Below are 23,754 nucleotides of genomic sequence, written 5' to 3'. Positions count from 1 at the left end.
GTCAGGCGGGTGAGGGCGCCGGCGGGCGGGCAGGTGAGGGCGCCCGGGCGATTCCCTGAATCGCCCGGGCGCCGTCACCCGCCCGCCCGCCCTACCCTCCGCCCCCCCGGCGCCCTCACCCGCCTCACCCGCCCGTGCCCTCGCCCGCCCTGCGGGTGAGGCGGGTGAGGGCGCCGGGCGGGCGAGGGTGCTGGGCGGGCGGGCGGGTGAGGGTGCCCGGGCGATTCCGGGAATCGCCCGGGCGCCCTCACCCGCCCGCCCGCCCGGCGCCCTCGCCCGCTCGCCCGCCGGGCGGGTGAGTTGGGTGAGGGCGCCGGGCGGACGAGGGCACGGGCGGGCGGGCGGGTCAGGGCGCCCGCGCGATTCCGGGAATTGCCCGGGTGGCAGGGCGATTCCGGGAATCGCCCGGGCGCCCTCACCCGCCCGCCCGCCCGGCGCCCTCGCCCGCCCGCGCCCTCACCCCGCCCGCCCGCCGGGCGGGCGGGCGGGTGAGGGCGCCCGGGCGGCAGGGCGATTCCCGGAATCGCCCGAGCGCCTCACCCGCCCCCGCCCGCGCCCGGCGCCCTCGCCCGCCCGGCGCCCTCACCCGCCTCCCGCACGGCACCCTCGCCCGCCCGACGCCCTCACCCGCCTCACCCGCCCGGGCGCCCTCGCCCGCACCGCCCGGCACCCTCACCCACCTCACCCGCCCGGGCACCCTCGCCCGCCCGCCCGCTCGGCGCCCTCACCCTCCTCACTCGCCTCACCGCCCTGTGCCCTCGCCCGCCCGCCCGCCCGGCACCCTCACTCGCCTCACCCGCCCTCGCCGCGCGGCGCCCTCGCCCGCCCGCCTCGCCCGCCCGCCCTCGCCTGCCCGGCGCCCTCGCCCGCCCGCCCTCACCCACCCTCTCCCCGCCCGGCGCCCTCGCCCGCCCGCCCTCTCCTGCCCGCTGCCGCCGTTACTCGCCACACCCGCCCGCCCGGCGCCCTCACCAGCCTCGCCCGCCCGCCCGCCCCGACGCCCTCACCCGCCCGCCCGGCGCCCTCACCCGCTTGCCCGCCAGGTGCCCTGACCCGCCCGCCCCCCGCACGGGTGCCCTGACCCGCTGGCCCCCCCGGCCACCCTCACCCACCGTTCCTCGGCCGCACCCCCCCCCCGGCAGGCGGCAGGGCGTTTCCGGCAATCGCCTGGGTGGCCCTCACCCACCCGCCCGCCCGGCGCCCTCACCCGCCTTGCCCCCCCAGGCGCCGTCGTCCGCCCGCCCGTCCGGCGCCCTTGCACGCCCGACACCCTCACTCGCCTCACCCGCCCGGGCGCCCTCGCCCGCCCGCCCGCCCGGCACCCTCACCCGCCTCACCTGCCCGCCCGCCCTCGCTCGCCCGCCCGCTTGGCGCCCTCGCCCGCCCGCCCCGCGCCCTCACCCGCCCAGGCGCCCTCGCCCGCCCGCCCGACGCCCTCACCCGCCTCACCCGCCCGCCCGCCCCCGCCCGCCCGCCCCGGCGCCCTCACCCGGCTTCCCGCTCGCCCGGCGGCCTCACCCACCTCACCCACTCGGCGCCCTGACCCGCCCGCCCCCCTGCCCGGGCGCCCTGACCCACCCTCCCCCCCGGGGCGCCCTCACCCACCCTGCCTCGTCCGCGCCACCCGGGCGGCCCCTGCCCCGGCCCGGCAAGCGGCAGGGCGATTCTGGTAATCGCCCTGCTGCCTGTCTGGCGGGGGCGCGGGCCGCCCGGGTGGCGCCTGCCTCGGCCGCGCCACCCGGGTAGCCCGCGCCCCCGCCTGGTGAATCACGTGTGGCAAAAAAGGCAAAGGAACCCCAACCACCATTACATGGAATGTTTGGAAAGACATACATTGGGAGTTTCGCAGACATCAAAGACCCATTAGAAGAGGAAAATGAGCAAAATGAAACAGAAAATATTGTGGAAGAGGACAATGATGAAACTCTAGAGGACGAAGAGTTTGGATTACGTGACATTGTTGATTAAATTTAAGTTATGCTTGTAAATCAAGCTTTGCAATGTTTTGACTTTGACATTTTATGAGAAGAATAAACACTCAATTATGGTTGTTATACGTTCAATATTGGTAATATGTGATTTTTGCATTGATTTTTAAGTTAATCATTATTTTTTGAAAAAAAAAGTGATTTTTATTATTTTTTTGACATGAAATTCATAGAAAAAACTATTATTTAACCATTTTTAGTTAAAATTATCGTATAAAAATTGTGATTTTGACATGTCAATTCTAACAAAAAATTATCAAAACGTGTAGTTTTTTAGTTATATTTATGTTAAAAATGGTTATTTTTATGTCCATTGTTAAAAAATATTGTTTTTTAGAAACAATTATTTCATGTCGATTGAAAAATTAATTAAGGATGTATAAATATGTAGAATATCGAAAAGTCTAAATATCGACCTTCTAATTTAAAAATGCAAAACAGTAAAAACCTCACGATTTTTTTTTTTTAATTATAATAAAAAACAAGGAAATGTGAAGAAAACGACCACTTCAAAAATTATCAAATTTACTAAATAATTATTTACATTTTATACATTAAAAAATTTAAAGCCAAAAAACAGGGCTTTTAAGAAAGGAGTGTGATGCAGAATGCTCACTTTTTAAAATCAGCATGAAAATCACTACCATTCTAAAACGTGATGTACATAAAAAAAACTAAAGTGCCAAAAACTATGCTCTAGAAAAAACATGTGCGTTCTGCATCACCCATTTTCAAAATCAGGTCACTTTTTAGCTATCTCTACGAAATGGGTAACAGTATCAGTTCCCGTTTCATAGTTTACATTGTTCTCCTAAAACATGAAAATATTGCTGAGTTTTTCTTTTACACTCGTTAAAACGGAATTAAAAGACAGTCCCCTTATAGCCCTTTTTTGACCGTAAAAATAGGAAAAGATTGCCGGATTTTTGTCGTTTCAAATTCGATACTGGAAATAAAACGACGTGTCCTTGATCACTTTTACTTTTCAGGTCAAAGACACTAATCATGAAAGTACTCCTTGGTCGCAAGATCAAGCGGTTCTCTCAAGTATTATTTTATACTTTTTCGGGCTTGGGAGACACAAATTTACGAAAAAGTTCAATCCTGGAGTCTTCTTAAGTTTTTTCAGACTCTTTAAAATTGAAAAACGCCGAGTTTCTCCTATACTGGACTCGTTAAAATTTCACAGTAAAGGACCTGTTCGATTACAAACAGGAACGGACCACTCCTTCTTAGGGTTTGAATCAAAACTAAGTTGGACTCATCCGAAGGATGAGCTTATAATCAAGCATATGTTATCCTCCTCAAGCTTGTAAAAAATAAAGAGATACTTGCCAGAAATGGTGGGGGAAAAGAGAGAAAATGAGCCTATTTGTTATCCTTTGTCTCAGAAGAAGCCTTATCACCCCTCTTGAACACGACACTTTTCATTCACCTGGGTTGGGAAATCCTTTGCCTCACAGTTGATCAAACCACATTGAAAGTCTTCAGCCGGGTATTAACTTTGGGTCAAATGTCACCAAGCCATCTGTTGTGTCATTATGTGTTCAAGAGGTCACTGCAAATAAACCATTCATCTGCAAAATACCCGTCATCCATCTCGACCATCCCTGAGTCAGTCCTTACAGTTACATTTCTTCAACTTGATCTATGATTTCGTGTTGTGGGCTTGCCTGCAACGGGTCGCTTTCTATCGACATCAGCACATTATCTAGAAAGATGACCTAGAAATTGTCAGTACCTTGAAATCTGCATGCATCAATGGCAGTTTTCTCGCCTTTGACGACGGTTTACATCATTGACTTTCGATCGAAGGATTCCGTGAAATGTTCGACATCAACTCATTCATTCACATCTCATGGATTGTACTAGGTACTTTGAGAACCATTGACATCTCTGGTGGTCTCTCTCACACTTGTTAACTATTTACATCAATGATTGGTAATCAAGTGGTTTCTACCATGTTCGACATCAACTCATTTATTCGCATGGATAGAATCGTACCTGTTCGGGAAGTAGAAATGAAGACCCTGGATCTAGTTTCCACCATCCAGGCTGCGAGGAGTTTTGTATTCATATACAGTAGACTAATCATAAACAGATGGCTGCATCCATGTTACACTAAAAAATGTCACCATGGCTATTTACAGTTAGTATGGCTCTATCAACAGTCATGCTATCCTCTTGGGCAAGTCTTATGCCTCTGCTCTCCATGTCAAACTCCAAAAAGAGAGAAAGTCTTTATAAATGTATTTATCTCTGGGTACGCAGGTTCTCTCAACCTTACCTGCGGGTACGCACCCAATGTTCACAAAAGCTGCGTCCTTGTACGCTCTGTATGTAAAGGGGCAGGTGCGTCCCCCTGTAAAGGTCAAAATGCGCAAGTTTCATCTTTAAAAAGTTACTTGTGGTCATTTCTAGAGCATTCTAGAAGGTTGTTCGACGTGTATTGAGCGCCTCCAGATGGTTCATGTACCCCTACCAAAGAGGAACTTATCCCATCAATAAGGGAGCTATCCCATCCAAAGAGGGGATTATCCCATTGATGGTGGACCTGATTAACTTCCTCTTGAGCACTATAAATACAGGCATTGGGCCAGAAGGAGGGGAGGTTGGAAGCTAAACATTTCTAAGGGTAGATGCTGCAGGAATTAGGACTCCCATTTAGAAGCTTGTGAGGAGAGATTGCCATCTTTGCTTGTTCTATTTGGAAGTGGGTGAGCTTTGTCAAAGTAAAGGAGAACTCTTGATGGACCCTGGGAGGGACTTGCACAACACCAAGGCTCAGGTTGTAATTGTTCCTTTTGTTTCCTATTAATGCAAATGAGTCCATTCTTCTCAATAACTTGTTATTTATGAGTTGTTTCATGTACTCCTTGGTCTATGTGTTAAATATGTTTTATTCTATGAGATTATCAAGTGCTATTTAATCGTTTGATTGTTAGTGGATGCAGGTTTCAAAGTGAAGGAGGAGCTCATCCGGATCAGCGGAGCTGGACTGCTACAACAGCGTTGGACTACAGGTAGGATCTAAACACTTGATTTCTTATATAGTAAATGCATGTTTAGAGAAGGATTGCTCTTGTTTGTCTTGTTTGTCACTAGAGAGTCTTAGGCTCCTAGGGAGGTTGGTTGTGTCCGCACAATCGACTCTTTCCGCCTGACAAATTGGCGACTCCACTGGGGAATCCATTGATGTGAAAGTCTTTTCCTTTGTATGCAACTTTGCTCTGAGAAAAGTCATTTATTTTCTGGTTTTTGGCTCTGTGACTTTGTTTTTGGGTGGGTTAGCTTAGGGTTAGATTCAATTTAGTTTTTCTTGGTTTTTTCAGTAGGACGCACCCTCTGAGTATTGCACAGTGCGTCCCTGTACGCACTGTTGCTGTGTGCACAGAGCGGGCCCGCACCTGTCTTAACTGGTTGCCTGCGTCCCCTGCTAAAATTTAAGAAAATTCCATTTTTTGCATTTTTTCTCTTAGATTTTGCTTTTTCTTAGTTTTTACTGCCCAGATCCATTAGTCTCTTGTCAAAGATCTTCACCTGAACTTGTTTCGATAGCATTGAGTGTTTTAGTGGATTTCATAGAAGTTTAAGCCCTAGGGTTTGATTTTTGAGTAGGTCTTGTAGTGACTTTGGCGGTAGAAGTTGTCAAGCCTTAGATCTCTCTGGTTTTGTCAGCCTTCTTAGAAGTCAGACCTGTCATAAAGTCTACCTGTGAGAGCAACTTACCTTTGAGTTGTCTCTTTGGCAAATTTCGAAGTGCTTGTTGATTGAGTATTGAATTCCATTTTACAAAAAGAACAAAAAGATTTGAGTTTTGTTTTGACTGGTCTTTTGATTCTGCATTAGCTGGTCCTTGACTTGATTTTGGTCAAGTAAAACAACCTAGAATCATCTTTGTAGGCTTTTGCCTCGTTAGGTTTGCTTAGAGTAAATTTCTTTTTGATTTGCTTGTGAGTCAAGTTTTCATAGATTTTATAGCTTTTGAGATTGATTTTCGTTAAAATAGATTTATATGCTTTATTAAATAAGAGAAAATACAAAAACATCTCCTTTGAAAAGTTTTGTTTCAAGTAGCTTTGAAGAGTTTTGAAAGAAAAAGAGTTTTTCGTGCACGTAAGGAGTGGTCATGTTTGTATGCTTGAAAGATAAAGAGAATTGTTTCTTTGATTGTCTTTACTAAGAAAGTTGTTTTCTATAAAATTTGCATTTCTCAACTCTCTTAGTTAGGAATTTCATTGAAAGAGAAAAGTAGCGTAAATCATCTTAGGTGCATCTTTGTAGTGGTTTGAGTCGAGTCTACACACCATTGGTTTCACTTCCGCTACCTTTTGTCTTTAAGAAAAACCATAAAATTAACGCTTAAAGTAAAATCAACGTAGTAACTTTTATTTACTAGGGCTCTGAAACACCAATTTAGATCAGGCTAGTGTCTTGGAGTAGGAGAGTAATTAACTCTCCAAGACAACAAAACCAAACAAGTAGCTTATCTTGTGATAGAATAAATCCAATTGTCTCATTTGTACTCTGGGAAAGCTCCTCTTAAAGGAGAAGCACGAGCTCGTGTCCGAACCAGTGAGGGGATCAATCCCCCCTCGTTGGGAACGACGCCAGACACGCACGTATTACAAACGGTAAACCTCGGATTAACCATTGTCGAGGAGCCAGGGGTCACTTGTCGGTAAACCTTGGATTATTGTCAAGGAACCGGCAAGGGGATTGAGCTTGATACTCTGCCCTTGCGTGCTGTCGGAGTGTAGACTGTTCCCCCAGGTGCATTTGTTGCGGTTGGTAACCTTAGTGACCATTATCTTTAGGATTCTACCGAGGTGACGGTGGAGGGAAGATCCCACTGTACCTGGAGCAGACGTCGGCTAGACTCACTTGGATTTTCCGGGGGGTTCACTTCACTCGAGACGGTTAAAGTGGAGGAACTTGTGCCGGTCTATTCATTAAGCAGGTTGCCGGGGTAACTGTTCCACCCGCCACTTCTGTACTGAATCCGGCGATGTTGGGTTTCATCTCCAACTAGCGTTTTCGGTCTGGAAGGCTACTGTTTGTGCTTGGTTTGACGCCCTAGATTCTTTAGGCGTGTGATTCAAATTTGTTTGGTTCTTTAGAGACTTTAGGTGGTTTGATTTGAGATTTTACTTTGTTTTCGTGTGTAGTAGTTAAAAGTTTTTAGCTGTGGCGGAATTACCGAGACAGTCCCGTAGACTTCGGGGCCAGTCTCCTGAAGTTGTTTCTGTGGCCGAATTGTTGAGAAGATCCCGTAGACTTAGGGGTGAACCTCCTCGAGACGACCCCAGTAATCTAGAAGGTTTGAAGGTCCTTGTAACTCCTCCTAGTGGCAGTAGAGTAGGTTCACCTGAAGAAGGAGAATCTTCCTTGGTAGTCCATTCAGATTACCAAGGTCTAGAGACAGGTTATAATCCCGAAGCTGTTACAGTTTCTGAGCTTGTTGGTAGTTTTTCGTCTGCTAGTGATACAGGCGAAGAACCTGAAATATCTGAACCTGTTACTCCGACTTCTAGTGTTCCAGATTCACCAAGAGTAGAACGAGTTATCACCGAAAATCTTCCTACTGGTTTGATTGCTATCGAAGAACTTGCTCCAGAGGAAGAAATAGGCGTCTCTAACCTTGAAGATCAACTTACTATTGATCTCAGGGAGCGTGAATCTATCTTTTACAGTCCTCCTAGAAGTACTACTTGGTACCTTTCGTTAACCAATTATTTAGACAACTCAGGGGTAGGTTTTTCTACACCTCGTACTCCTTTTCCACCTGGAGGTATTTATACTCCTGTAAATATGTCTGGTCAGTCGTCCGTGTTTACTCAAACTCCTGAATCTTTCTTACACGGCGGTCCTTCTGTTCCCACCGGGTATCAATCACTTTCTGGTACCTTTGCGGGGGCATCTCCTCAACCCATTGATCATGGGTTATTAGCTGGAAACAGTGGTAATATACCATTGGGTGTAGGAGACATTTACATGATGTCAGGTTCAGTTCCCGTTTCCCAACCTCAAGGTGGCCAATTACCGCCTGGGGGGCAGCCTCAGTTAACGCCTGGGGGGCAACCTCAAGGTACACAAATTGTGTCTGGGGGGCAACCTCAAGGTCAGTATGTACCTATGGTGCAATACATGCCTCAAGGTCAACCCCAGCCTCAATATGTACCCCAGGGTCAACCTCAGTATCAATATTTACCTCAAGGATGGCAACCTCAAGGGTATCAACCTCAAGGTCAAGGTCAACCCCAGTATCCGTATTTACCTCAAGGTTATCAACCTCAAGGTCAATACTCGAGTCAAGGTTATCAACCACCTCAAGGTCAGTCATATGTTCAAGGTATGGGAACTGCACCTTACAATTATCAATCCTATCCTCAATCCGGTTATGGATCTCAGTATCCTCAACCTGTTACGGGTCAATACCCCGGAATGTTAGTGTGGGATCCATCACAGGGTCAACAGGTGTTGCAGCCAAGTATACAGTTGGTACCTCAAGCTGGACAACCCGTAGTTTCTGGTCCACCCCAGCAACCGCAACCTGTCCAGTCAAATGTTCAAACTTCTGTAACTTCGGTAGTTACTCAGCCGCCAATTGCACCTAGTACTCCATCTCAAACGGCTGCTGCAACTACCGCTACATCTGCCACACTTACTTCTGGAGTATCGACAGCTCCGGTTTCTACTGTCTCTGTAACCACTCCTCAGACATCTTTACCGTTGTCTGGATCTACGATTCAAACCACGGTCCAGATGCCTACAGGTCAGCCTGGTATAAGTACGGTTGTCACTACTCAACCTCAATTTGTTCATCAACCGTACCAGGGACAGTACCAACCTGGGCAAGCTGTCCAACAGCCGGTTTACCAGTATCAACCGTATCCTGGGTACACTTATCAACAACCTCAACAACCCCAGTACGGTCCGGTTAATCCTGGTTTTCCAGGAGGATATAATATCCCTAATGCGACTCCTGTTCCTAGTTATCCTGGATATCCTCCTCCTGGGACTGGTCTTGTGACCCAGAGTTTTAGAGATCCTAACCGGCAGTTACCGTTTATCGCAACTTTGGATTTACCAGACTTGACGCGCCTAACGAACGATCCAATTCAATATCTTCCGTTCTGGCCGCCAATGCCAAATAAGTTGCCCAGTGATATACCCAAGTTCGAAGGTAAGTCTGGAGAGGATCCGTCCAATCATGTGATGACTTACCACCTCTGGTGTGCTTCAAATTCTATCTCGGATGATTCGATCCGCTTACGTCTTTTCCAGCGTACACTCATTGGTCTCGCGGCCAAGTGGTACATTGAGTTACCACGGGCCTCTTTTTACAATTTTAGCCAGTTAGCTACCTCGTTCTTAACTCACTTTCAGTTGCCGGTCAGATACGATAACGGCACGGAGTTATTAACTTCACTAAAACAATCGACGTCCACGTATATTTCTGATCACATTCATGAGTGGAGACGTCGAAGAAGGCTAGTGAAAGTTTTTATCCCGGACCAAATCTTAGCTGAATGGTTTGTTAAATCATTATTACCGAAGATTACTGAAGATGTAGCTAAGGCCGGAGTAGTTACTGAGGAGCAAGTCATTGCTCAGGCGCAATACCTTGACTTAGTTTATACTCAGTCGGGTACGTTACACGAGAAGATTCCAGATCTTCCAAAATCGAATCAAATCGCTGCTGCTCCTTCGGGATCTCATGCCGCTGATGGTATGATTGGTATCGTGAATACAAAGAGCAAGAAGAAGTCTTCCAAGGCTTCAACTACTCCTATAATCACTTTGCCTGATTCCCCGACAGGAGAGTCTTCTCCTGAACTTTCCGCCGATATTCACGCTGTAGAGTCATCTACGGCCAAATCAAAAAACGGTGGAAAGAAGAAAGGAAAGAAGAAGGCTAAAGCAGACAAGGCTCCGAAGGAGAAAACGGAAAAGTCGGAAACCAATGACGAAAAGCGCAAACCTCGATATCCTTGTCTTATTTGTGAAGAGGATCATTTTACGAGAGATTGCCCTCATCGGGCCGAGGTTGTGAAAATAGTCAAAGGTTCTCCCACTCCTGCTGTGTTAAAAGATCCATTTCCAAAGCAGGAAAGTAAGATGATAGGTTCTTCCTCGACTGCCAGTGAAGAACCCATTTTGATGATGTCTCATGTGAGGATTGCGACTCGATCGCAAGATTATGGTAGTAAGAATCCTGTTGATGGTAAGGAAGCAGAATCTTCTCATTCTAACCCATCAACCTCAGCTCCTGGTTCCGATCCACTACAGATCGAAAAACCTAACCCGGACTTAGTAATCAAACCGCCCGCCAAGGGTGTACTTCGAAGGTCTGCTTTCAATCCACATGCGAGAGCAGCCCAGAATTACAACATTGTTGAGGACTTAGCTGTTTCACCCTCAGCAATGTCGGCTTTAGAAGTGCTGCAATCATGCCCAGCACAACGAAAATTACTTTTGTCGGCTATCGGAGCTGTTGATGTTCAGGACCCGAACCTGATAATCTTCGATCTAGAAAATAGTACACCGCGTCTACCCCATCAAATGGCTTTCCAAATTCCAGTGATAGTCAAAAACAGGCCTATTCATCGGACTGTGATTGATGAGGGAGCTTCTACGTGTATTATGTCGATTCAATGTTGGAGATCGCTTGGTTCTCCTTCGTTGAACCAATCCCCGACCATCCTTAAGGCCTTTGATGGCCGTGGGTTCCGTCCGTTTGGTATTCTACAGGAATTGCCTATAGGGGTAGAAGGTAAAACCGTTAGTCTGGATGTGGAGGTGGTTGATGCCCCTCTAGACTACAACCTTCTTTTGGGTCGAAGTTGGTCATATGCTATGACAGCGGTCGTTTCATCGGTCTTCAGAGTAATAAAGTTTCCACATAACGGTAAGATCGTGACTATTGATCAGCTGACATACTTTTCATCCGACCCAGCCTCTTCAGAGAGTATCCAGCATGTCGGTAAGACGACAATCCCTTATAGGGACGTTGGCGTAGGTTTAGTTAAAGATTCCGGTTTACTGGGAACTTTTCCTTTCCCTCCAATCAACGCAGACCCTTCATTTGCATCAATTCATATGATTACATCAGAAAACATTATTTATGATGATCCTTGGATTGTCCCATCTGAATCTGAGATAGACTCATTCGGTGATGCTATGCCTTTGAGTCCATATGAAATTGCTTATGAAGCTGTCATGTCTTTTACCGACTCGCGTTCAACCGAAATCGACCAAATGAATGTGGTCAGTGAAGAATCACTTTTCACCTCAACCTTAGAACGGATAGCGTTTCCCGAAGTCGTGTCATCTGACGAACAACTTCGCGAAATCCTAAGTGTAGACGATCTACCATGGGAAGATCTCCATCACAGATCTTCGTTTTTACCTAAGGATGATGCTTTTGAAAATGATTTTTCATCTATCTTTACCGCTGAATATGTCAAAGACGCTCAGAATCCAACGAAACATTCTGATTCAGAGTTGAATTTAGGGAATATTTCTCGCACTATTCCCATTGATATTTCAGTGAAGCCCGGAATTGAGGAAAACATTCATATAGGTGCCTCATGTACAGAAGATGAAATCCAAACTTACAAGGCCCTATTCCAAGAATTCCGCGATGTGTTTGCCTGGTCTTACGAGGAAATGCCGGGAATCGATCCTGCCATTGTTGTTCATGAAATAAAGACCTACCCGGATGCTAAACCCGTCCGGCAACGGTTGCGTCAGATTCACCCTCGGAAAGCGGCTGCGATTAAAGCAGAAGTCGAAAAGCTGTTGAAAGCAGGTTTCATTTATCCAATCCCGTTAACGGATTGGGTATCGAATATTGTTCCGGTCAACAAGAAACAAGGAACAATAAGAATCTGTATCGACTATAGGGATATAAATCGAGCTTGTCCAAAAGACAACTATCCTACGCCTTATATCGATCAAATTATTGATGATTGTGCCGGAAGTGAAATGTTTTCCTTCATGGATGGTTTTTCGGGCTATAATCAAATCAATATTCTACCTGCCGACCAACCAAAAACGGCATTCATTTGTCCATGGGGGACATTTGCTTATTGCAAATTACCTTTTGGGCTTAAGAATGCCGGGGCCACTTTTCAACGGGCGATGTCTTATGCATTTCATGACATCAAGCACATTGTGCAACCGTACCTCGATGATTTGCCTGCTCATTCTTTACATCGAGCTGATCACCTTGTCCACTTACGAGCAATCTTTATGAGGTGTAGGCATTATCGAATTCGGTTGAATCCCCACAAGTGTGTTTTCTGTATAGAGACGGGTCGATTGCTGGGATTTGTTGTTTCAAAAGCCGGCATTCGCGTCGATCCCTCGAAGGTCGAAGCTATCATCAAATTGCCTCCTCCTTCGAGTTTGCGCCAACTCCAAAGTTTGCAAGGGAAAGCGAACTTTTTACGCCGATTCATTCCAAACTACGCCGAGGTCACTAAAGGTTTTACACGGTTGTTGAAACAGAACGCTCAATTCTTTTGGGACGAGATTGCCCAACAATCTTTTGATGCACTTAAACACGCGTTGACCCATGCACCGTTGTTGCATCCTCCCAACTACAACCAGGACTACTTCTTATACCTCGCAGCTTCGCATTCCACCATTGGAATGGTGTTAGTTCAAGAAGATGAATTCGGAGCGGAACATGTGATATATTATCTTAGTAGGACCTTAAACCCCACTGAGCTAAAATATTCGCATGTGGAGAAATTGGCCCTGGCAGCCGTTCAAGCTGTCCAGCGTTTTCGTCACTACATTCTTCTCCGTAAAACTACAGTTATTTCGGATTGCAACCCTATGATTTATATTTTGACAAAACAACTGCTAGGGGGCAAGTACTCTAAATGGATCGTTATCCTGCAAGAGTTCGACTTGGAGTTTGAGAAGTCCAAGTCTAAGAAATCCTTAGTTTTTGCGGAATTGATGTGTGATTTCCCGCGTGCTGACACAGAAACTGTGGCAGAGGAGTCCATTGCGGACGAATCTTTGTTTCTTATCAGTACTTTAGATCCGTGGTACGGGGATATAATCATCTATCTCCAAACCCAAACCTTTCGGCCTGAAGCTTCAAAGTCGGAACGTCGAAAAATTCGGTTTCAATCCCAGCAATACAAAATTATTGGAGATACACTTTATCGCCGGGGGGCAGACTTAGTTTTTCGACGTTGTTTAACTCACGAAGAGGCTGAGAGGGTTTTGAATGATTGTCACTCTGGAGCATGTGGCGGTCATATGTCTGGGTATGCCACAGCTCAGAAGGTGTTGCGCGCTGGCTATTTCTGGCCGTCTATGTTTAAAGATTGTATCATTGCAGTCCGGAAGTGCCACAACTGTCAAGTGTTTGATCGCAAGATGCGCGCACCACCTGCTCCTCTCCACCCTATAATTGCCGTTGGTCCATTCGCCAAATGGGGTATCGATTTTATTACTTGTAACCCTCACTCGGCCGGGGGGCATGCGTATATCATCCTCGCGGTTGATTATTTTACTAAATGGGCCGAGGCGATGCCTACATTCGACGCAAGCGGCAAAACAGCTGCAGTTTTCGTATTCAATCATATTATAACTAGGTTTGGTGTCCCACAAGCAATCATCACTGACCATGGGAGCCATTTTCGAAACATCATGATGACTGAGCTTACAAGCCAGCTTGGTTTGCGCCACGATAGCTCTACTCCTTATTATCCGCAAGCCAACGGTTTGGTTGAGTCTATCAACAAAGTTCTGGTTATCATGATCCGACGAACCATTGGTATTCATCGGTCGAATTGGCACAACATGTTATTTTCAGCGCTATGGGCATACCGAACCTCAGTGAAAACTTCAACAGGGTTCACTCCTTTCCAGCTAGTTTATGGCTTGGAAGCTGTGTTACCCATTGAATGCGAAATCCCATCACTTCAAATGGCTGTCGAATTACTTCCAGCTACTTCCGAAGAGGAGAAACGTTTATTATACTTAGCTAAATTAGATGAGACTCGACGTGACGCTGCATTGGCAATCGAGACTCACGCGAAGCGAATGAAAGCTCAGTATGATAGAAATGTGACCCCTCGAAGTTTTTCGGAGGGAGACCTAGTGCTATTATATGATCAAGCTAACGATAAGCTAGGTGCTGGAAAATTCGTTCCTATGTGGCATGGACCCTACATTGTAAAGCGAAAGCTAGCAAAAGGGGCTTATGAGCTGGTAGATTTTGATGGGGACTCTTTGGGTAAACCCAGAAATGGACTTTACCTAAAGAGGTATTATGCTTAAATGGTGGGTATGGAGAATTTTTAGTTAGGTTAGGTTTTCTTTCTAGCTAGTATGTTTGTTAGTTTAGTCAGTGTGCTTAGCTTAGAGAGTGTGTTTTTCGTCGTTATTCTGGCTTATCTTGGTTTTACTCTTGATATTGCAGATGTCGACGCCTCTCCAAACATACATTGGATTTGCTGATGGTGCTTGTCGTAGTACACGGAATATCTCTTCCGCAGCTTGGGTTATCTATTCGCCCTCTGACGAGTTAGTTTCTATGCATGGGGTAAGCCTCGGTCAAACAACGAACAACATTGCAGAATACAGTGCAGTGGTTGAATTATTATCCGAATCTATTTCATTTGGAATTCGACGTTTGATAGTGAGGTTAGATTCTGAACTTGTTGTATTACAGCTTAATAGAGTATATGCCATTAGAAATCCTGTGTTATTAAGGTTGTTTTTGAGAGTGCGTCTCTTGGAACGTGAATTTGATTACATTGAATATCAGCATATTCCAAGGTCTTTAAATACATTAGCAGATGCAATTGCTTCTCGAATGTTGGACAGACATTTACGATAATCATGCAAGTAAATTTAAAAACATTTCATCACATATGTTAAACAAGATAAGCCGGTAATAATGATATATATATAGATAGGAGTGTGTCAAAAAATATACATCGTCTTCGATCATAGGTTGAAAAACACCTTATGATCGGCAAAAATGATAAGTACAAAAAGTCAAAAATGTCACATGTGTCTACAAAAGTGACTAGCCAATCACTGGTGGTGCTCTCTATACGACACCACTGCACGGGCTACCTTACACAAAAACCTCCTAAACGGTCCAGGGACTGCGACTACATAGCGCTGAAGTCTGATAGGAATATCATCTATGGTAGTCTCAGGTATATCCACCGTCAGACGCTCTAGATCCTGCTCCAACTCAGCTAGTGACTCTGCAGCCGCGTCCTGTGGGGCCGGTACCGGTGCAACTGGATGTCTCCTCTCAAAAGGCCGGAGGTTGGCTGGGCGCTGTGGACCAACATCTGCATTTTGAAAATTTTACTGTCAGTTTTGAGACGATATATATAAAAAACAAAAAAAAATATATAATTTGAAAACTTGTGAAAAATAAAGTACCTCTGTCGTCCCATTGTTCTCCCTGTGGAAGAACCATGTCCGGATCACCTCGAAAATCTACTCCGGCATACGGAAAGTCCTGGATCGAAAAAACCTGGTCCTCTAACCAGTGAAAATAACTATCAGGGAATCGAACAACTGCCGCGCCCTCGTCAGGATGCCGGGCCATCACCGTAACCCATCGTATCAGCTTTGGCTCCCGAGGACCCAAGATATCAACAGTGAGTTGCTGAGGGATCAGCATCGGAACTCTCTCTAAGGCAAAGCTCACAACTAGAGGCCCATATCCAAAGGTCTTCAGTTGTCCGTTCTTTGCCCTAGTCAGTTGGCCCTTCATATTGGCCGACACAGCATCACACCAGTTGAAAATGGTGCCTTGGAAACAGTCAATCGCCATCCGCATTTGGGACCCGGTGGCAATATGTAAAGCGGCTGCGCCGCAAATTCTGGTAACCGTGAAAGCTATAACCTTGAGTTCACGCAGAGAGATGTGTTTGATTTCTACGCCTTTCGCATGGTGTTGATTGGGTATGCACCAATCTGCCCGGAGACTAGCAAGGGATTGGCCACCCGGCCTAGTCCCGGCTAGATTGAGTTGCTCGCCCCTATTTGGCAAGCCAGTGAGAAAGTATATGTCAGAGGGCTCTATCTCGAGCTGGTGCCCTCCGATGTAAAAGCATTGCTCATGAATGTTCCATCTCTCAACCAGCCACTCCAAGAATCTCACCTGAGCCCTCATGCCAGGTATGGCCCAGTATTTATATAGTCCGCATGCTTTTAGGGCATCAATGGAAGGTTGATGATTAATTGCGGCTAAATCAACGTCCTCGTGCTCTCTTTCTCTCCAATCCAACATGGTGAGTGCCCTACACACCAAGAAATGAAGATTAGAATTGATTTGGGAAAATTCAAATGGTTGTTTGTGGAGTTTGGGGTTTCAAATTCCGCCTTTCGCGGGGGACGCACCCCGCGTTTAGGACACAGAGCGTCGGGACGCAGCTGGCCTGAAGGTGGGCTGCGTACCCCGACCTTTTTCCTGTGTGGGAAAAAGTCGGGGGACGCAGGTCACCCTTAGGGCACCTGCGTACCCCGCAGAGCGGGTTTTAAAACCCAAAACCCCCCAAAAATCAAAACTAAAACCTAAAACAAACTTTTAATCGGATGAAATTGAAGAGGAGGATGTTGTGAAATACCTGGAAGAGACGGCGTTCGATTCTGACGGTCGGATTCTCCGCAGCGACCACGGGAAGTTTCTTGCCAAAAGCCCTTTTTTCAACCTCAACAGTAAAATGGTAAAAATGACATGGTAAAAAGTCTTTTTATAGGTTTTTTGGATGAATGAATGCTAGGTTTGTTCATTTTTCACCATGGAAGGATATTTTTCAATGTATTTTTGCCTATCTTAAACAGGTATGAGTAATGTGTCGTTTTTGTGCAGGACAAAGGGATTTAGAGGGAAAATTGTCATTTTTCACGAACCAAAATATCAGAGTCATCTTTTAAGCCCTTTTCTGACTCCTAAAATATGAAAAGATTGCCGAGCGTTTCTTTTACACTCGTTAAAACGGAATTAAAAGACGGTCCCCTTATAGCTCTTTTCTGACCGTAAAATCAGGAAAAGATTGCCGGGTTTTTGTCGTTTCAAACTCGATACGGAAATAAAACGACGTGTCCTTGATCGCTTTTTACTTTTCAGGTCAGTGGCACTAATTATGAAAGTACTCCTTGGTCGCAAGATCAAGCGGTTCCCCCAGGTATTATTTTATACTTTTTCGGGCTTGAGGGACACAAATCTACGAAAAAGTTCAACTTGGAGTCTTCTTAAGTTTTTCAGACTCTCTAAAATTGAAAAACGCCGAGTTTCTCCTATACTGGGCTCGTTAAAATTTCACAGTAAAGGACCTGTTCAATTACAAACAGGAACGAACCACTCCTTCCTAGGGTTCGAATCAAAACTAGGTTGGACTCATCCGAAGGATGAGCTTATAATCAAGCATATGTTATCCTCCTCAAGCTTGTTAAAAATAAAGAGGTACTTGCCAGAAATGGTGGGGGAAAAGAGAGAAGAATGAGCCTATTTGTTATCTTTTGTCTCAGAAGAAACTTTATTACCACTCTTGAACACGACACTTTTCATTCACCTGGGTTGGGAAATCCTTTACCTCACAGTTGATCAAACCACTTTGAAAGTCTTCAGCCGGGTTCCGGGGATTAACTTTGAGTCGTTTATCACCAAGCCATCTGTCGTGTCGTTATGTGTTCAAGAGGTCTGCAAACAAAACTTTCATCTGCAAAATACTTGTCATCCATTTGACCATCCCTGAGTCAGTCCTTACAGCAACATTTCTTCAACTTGAACAATGATTTCGTGTTGTGGGCTTGCCTGCAACGGGTCGCTTTCTATCGACATCAGCACATTATCTAGAGAGATGACTTAGAAATCGTCAGTACCTTGAAGTCTGCATGCATCAATGGCAGGTTTCTCGCCTTTGACGTCAGTTTACATCATTGACTTTCGATCGAAGGATTCCGTGAAATGTTCGACATCAACTCATTCATTCACATCTCATGGATTGTACTGGGTACTTTGAGAACCATTGACATTACTGGTGGTCTCTCTCACACTTGTTAACAGTTTACATCATCGACTGGTAATCAAGTGGTTTCTACCATGTTCGACATCAACTCATTTATTCGCATGGCTAGAATCGTACCAATTCGGGAAGTAGAAATGAAGACCCTGGATCTAGTTTCCACCATCCAGGCTGCGAGGAGTTTTGTATTCATTATCTAAGTAGACTAATCATAAACAGATGGCTGCGCCCATACTGTGTCTACAAAAGTCTATGATTATGATGTACTGCAAGATCATTCCTGTATCAGAGTAGTTAGTCTGTTAGTTAAAGTTTTGATCTGAGTATGGGAATGCCTACCTCAGTGATGATATAATCTTATACATGTATTTTGTGTTGAAAATTGCAGGTTCTGACCAGGCTCTCCACGAGATAATCCTTGAAATGATAAAGCGCTTCACCCTTCCTAGATAATACAAAACCCTAATCTATTACAGGCTTCGCACTTTAGGGGGCAATCTGTTACACTAAAAAATGTCACCATGGCTATTTACAGTTAGTATGGCTCTATCAACAGTCATGCTATCCTCCTGGGCAAGTCTTATGCCTCTGCTCTCCATGTCAAACTCCAAAAAGAGAGAAAGTCTTTATAAATGTATTTATCTCTGGGTACGCAGGTTCTCTCAACCTTACCTGCGGGTACGCACCCAATGTTCACAAAAGCTGCGTCCTTGTACGCTCTGTATGTAAAGGGGCAGGTGCGTCCCCCTGTAAAGGTCAAAATGCGCAAGTTTCATCTTTAAAAAGTTACTTGTGGTCATTTCTAGAGCATTCTAGAAGGTTGTTCGACGTGTATTGAGCGCCTCCAGATGGTTCATGTACCCCTACCAAAGAGGAACTTATCCCATCAATGAGGGAGCTATCCCATCCAAAGAGGGGATTATCCCATTGATGGTGGACCTGATTAACTTCCTCTTGAGCACTATAAATACAGGCATTGGGCCAGAAGGAGGGGAGGTTGGAAGCTAAACATTTCTAAGGGTAGATGCTGCAGGAATTAGGACTCCCATTTAGAAGCTTGTGAGGAGAGATTTCCATCTTTGCTTGTTCTATTTGGAAGTGGGTGAGCTTTGTCAAAGTAAAGGAGAACTCTTGATGGACCCTGGGAGGGACTTGCACAACACCAAGGCTCAGGTTGTAATTGTTCCTTTTGTTTCCTATTAATGCAAATGAGTCCATTCTTCTCAATAACTTGTTATTTATGAGTTGTTTCATGTACTCCTTGGTCTATGTGTTAAATATGTTTTATTCTATGAGATTATCAAGTGCTATTTAATCGTTTGATTGTTAGTGGATGCAGGTTTCAAAGTGAAGGAGGAGCTCATCCGGATCAGCGGAGCTGGACTGCTACAACAGCGTTGGACTACAAGTAGGATCTAAACACTTGATTTCTTATATAGTAAATGCATGTTTAGAGAAGGATTGCTCTTGTTTGTCTTGTTTGTCACTAGAGAGTCTTAGGCTCCTAGGGAGGTTGGTTGTGTCCGCACAATCGACTCTTTCCGCCTGACAATCCATACTGTGTCTACAAGAGTCTATGATTATGATGTACTGCAAAATCATTCCTGTATCAGAGCAGTAGTTAGTTTGTTAGTTAAAGTTTTCAATCTGAGTATGGGAATGCCTACCTCAGCGATGATATGATCTTATATATGTATTTTGTGTCGAATACTTGCAGGTTCCGACTGGGCTCTCCACAAGATAATTCTTGAAATGATAAAGTACTTCACCCTTCCTAGATGACATGAAACCCTAATCTACTACAGGCTTCGCACTTTAGGGGGAAATCTGTTACACTAAATTTGTCACCATGACTATTTGCAGTTAGTATGGCTCCATCAACTGTCATACTATCCTCCTTGGAAAGTCTCATACCTCTGCTCTTCATGTCAAACTCCAAGAAAGAGAGAAAGTCTTTAAAAAATCTATATATCTCTGGGTACGCAGTTTCTCTTAGCCTTACCTGCGTGTATGCACATCAAGTTCACAATACCTACGTACTTGTACGATCTGTCTGTAAAGGGGTGGGTGCGTACTCCTGTAAAGGTCAAAAGGCACAAGTTTCACTTCAAAAAAGTTACTTGTGGTCATTTCTAGAGCATTCTAGAAGCTTGTTTGACGTGTATTGAGCGCCTCCAGATGGTTCATGTATCCCTATGAAAGAGGAACTTATCCCATCAAGAGGGGAGCTATCCCATTCAAATAGGGGCTTATCCCATTGATGGTGGACCTGATTAACTTCCTCTAGAGCACTATAAATACAGGCATTGGGCCAGAAGGAGAGGAGGTTGAAAGCTGAACATTCCTAAGGTTAGATGCTGCTGGAATTAGGATCCCTTATAAAGCTTGAGAGGAGAGATTCCCATCCTTTCCTAGCCTTATTTGGAAGTGGGTGAGCTGATCAAAGTAAAGGAAAACTCTTGCTGGACCCTAGGAGGGACCTGCACAACACCAAGGCTCAGGTTGTAATGGTTTCTTTTGTTTCCACTTAATACAAATAAACTCATTTTTCTCAACAGATTGTTATTCATGATTTGTTTCATATACTCCTTGGTCTGTATGATGAATATGTGTTATTTTATAAGTTTATCAGGTGCTCTGTAATCTTTTGGCTTGTTAGTGAATGCAGGTTTCGAAGAGAAGGAGGAGCTCATCCGGATCGACGAGGCTAGACTACTACAAAGCGTTGGACTAAAGGTATGTTATAATCACCTGATTACTTGTATTCTAAATGCATATTTAGAGAAAGGTAGTGTTTACTTGTCTTATTTGTCACTAGAAAGCCTTAGCTTCTAGGGAGGTCGGTTTTTTCCGCAAAATTGACTCTTTCCGCATGACAGTTTTGACCATGAGGAATTTTGTACAAAACCTGGAAGGAAAGTGCCAAGAAATACAGACAGAAATAAATGCCTTTAGAGAAAAGTTTGCAATGTTGCAGAGAAAAGGGTTACCCAGCTTATTGACCAGCAATCGAAGACTATTAACACATGAACAGTATGCTCACAGGATAAATACCTATGTTACCAATCAAATTACAACATCATTAAGCATTTTAGAAGACACAGTACCTCCCTCTAGACATAGTTTATATGCAAAATTAGAAAATTTGTTCTACATTGAACATGATATAACACATCTTTTTGAAGTCCAGCCCAATTACTACAGGTATATTGAAGTTGATGAAACATTAATAAAACTACAAAGACACCAGTTTCCAATAGACCAATGGTGGCAGGGCATGTTGGAGGTTTTACCAAGGTAGTGTTGGCGGTAATTCTTTTTTGATTGTCTGCATTTAATAAAATTTAATGCGTATGCCACATATCATAAATACGAAGACATCAAGGAAGGAGTTCACGCTTGAATGCGTTAAGGCAGAATCAAGCACAGGTGACAGGGCCATGACAGCAACTCAGGAACGCAAATCAAAGAAACAGCTACCAGCTGACTGGTTGAGTCAAAAAGTCAAAAATATCAAACCACCTAAGGCAGCCAGCACAACGCAAGTTACTCCTACATTCATTGCGCTCTATTTCCAATGCCATTTACTTCCTTTAAAGAAGTAGCTGGATGAAGTTGATGCTTGATATTTTGTCTATGAGGTATTTTGCAACTCTTTTTTATAAATACCTCCTCAAGATATGTATTATTGTTGGTTGGTGAATATCATTGTGGACCTGTGCTATAATTTTGAGAAACTTTCTGAATAAATATTGCTGGAATGCTTTGCTAGTGAATTTTTTGGTTGTGGAATTAATGGCAGAAGAATATGTTATAGAATTCTCGTGTTACCTCATGGATCAATAAGTCTTCTTTACTCTTGTTTTACTGTATCTGTGTTTTATATACCATCTAAATATCATGTTCTAAATTACAGGAAAAAAGAATAACCCAGAATTTACTTTGTTGTACTCTGTGTTCAATTCCTGTCATTTTTTATGTTTTCTACAGGACTAGGATAGGCAGGAATTCTTGACTGCCCCTGTCTCCCTGGTTCTTGCACCCTGAATAGAATTAGGGAATTCTTAACTACTCCTTGATAGTGTTTACTCACATTCCCTCTGTTAGCATAATGAAAGATTCTTAATTGCCTTTCATTCCCTGAATTCACTTCATCTTATTCCAGCTTGAAATTTGTTCTATGTCTGACTACCTTGCTCTGTAGTTTCTCCTTTTGCCAAAGAAACCATACCCAGAGGTTTATTTTCATTAGACTCCATCAACCCAACGGTCTGAACTTCTCTCATATTACAACCCTTTTCTACTTAATGTCATCTTCCAAACATCAAACAAAAACTTGTGCCTCATAACTAGCCTAACATATAGCAAAACAAAGCTAAATTACAAAGAGAGAGCCCTCTCTGGTTGCAGATTGGCTAGAATCTGCAGCTAAAAGACTGGTTAGTGGTTACCTCGTCCGTATTCCCTTTTCTCAGATATTTTGGGGAACAACCTGAGTGATAACACTTCGAATAAGGCTTCTGCATATTTCCTTTAATATGTTTAAATTTATTTCAATCCTTAATCTCCTAAGTTTTTGTTTTTTTGATATAATTATTTTGAATGACGTGCTCACGAATTGTCCCTTCTCTTTCATTTCCCCTTCCCTCCATTTCATTGGATCTCTGCGTTGTCATGAATAACATCAACTCAGATTCAACTAAATGTTGAATCTGAAACTGGGAAGATTCTCACTATTGATTAGGGCTTTCTTTCGCATATTTGTTTTAATATGTTTGAAATTTTTTTCAATTCTTAATATCATACAATTTCTTTAATTTTTGTAGGTTTTAACCTCGTATAGAAATTACTTACATACAAATTCTAAAACATAGAAAATAAACAATGCAACAGCATAACACATAAAACACATATACACAGAGATTTCTCCCTCGATCTAAAAGAGAAATTCTCAGAGCTCACAGATTTTGTCAATGCATTTGCAGTATTCTTCAAAGTGTCCACCTTTACTAGCAACACCTTTTTGTCTTCTATAATATCCCTCACAAAGTGATTCTGAACATCAATGTGCTTTGTCTTTGAATGATATGTTGTGTTCTTTGTCAAGAAAATTGCACTTTGGCTATCACAATCTATGCTTATAACTTCCAGTACTAACCCCATACTTGAACAAAATATCTGCAACCAAACTGCTTCCTTGCTTGCATGAGTGGCTGCCATGTATTCTATCTCTGTAGTTAATAGTGCCACTACAGATTGTTTCTTACTCATCCAACTGACTCCACCTCCAACTAGGTGAAACACATACCCACTTGTAGATCTTCTCTGATCCAGATCTCCAGCCCAGTCTGCATCAACAAATACATGAATATCCTACACTCTGTCCAATCCTAGTCTTCCTTGGTAGCACAAACCATAATCACTAGTGCCACACAAATACCTAAAAACTCGCTTGACTGTTGTCCAGTGCTCCTTCCCTAGTTTTCTCATAAACCTGCTCAATACTCCCACTGCATGTGCAATCTCTGGTCTAGTACAGACCATCACATAAATCAGGCTACCGACTACACTTGCATATGGAGCACAGGACATGTTCTCTTCCTCTTCTTGTGCCTTGGGACCTTGTTCAGCAAATAGCTTTACACCTACAAGAATAGGAACCTTCACCGGTTTACTATCCTACATATTAAACTTCTGCAATATTGTCTCAACATAATTCCTTTGGTTTAACCGAAGCT

This window comes from Pinus tabuliformis, chromosome 7, assembly GCF_031772625.1.
Source record: "Pinus tabuliformis cultivar Carrire ecotype Pingquan chromosome 7, CPIR1, whole genome shotgun sequence".
In the NCBI taxonomy this organism is placed as follows: domain Eukaryota; kingdom Viridiplantae; phylum Streptophyta; class Pinopsida; order Pinales; family Pinaceae; genus Pinus; species Pinus tabuliformis.
The sequence above is the reverse complement of the archived record's forward strand: the minus strand, read 5'-3'. Positions refer to the sequence as shown.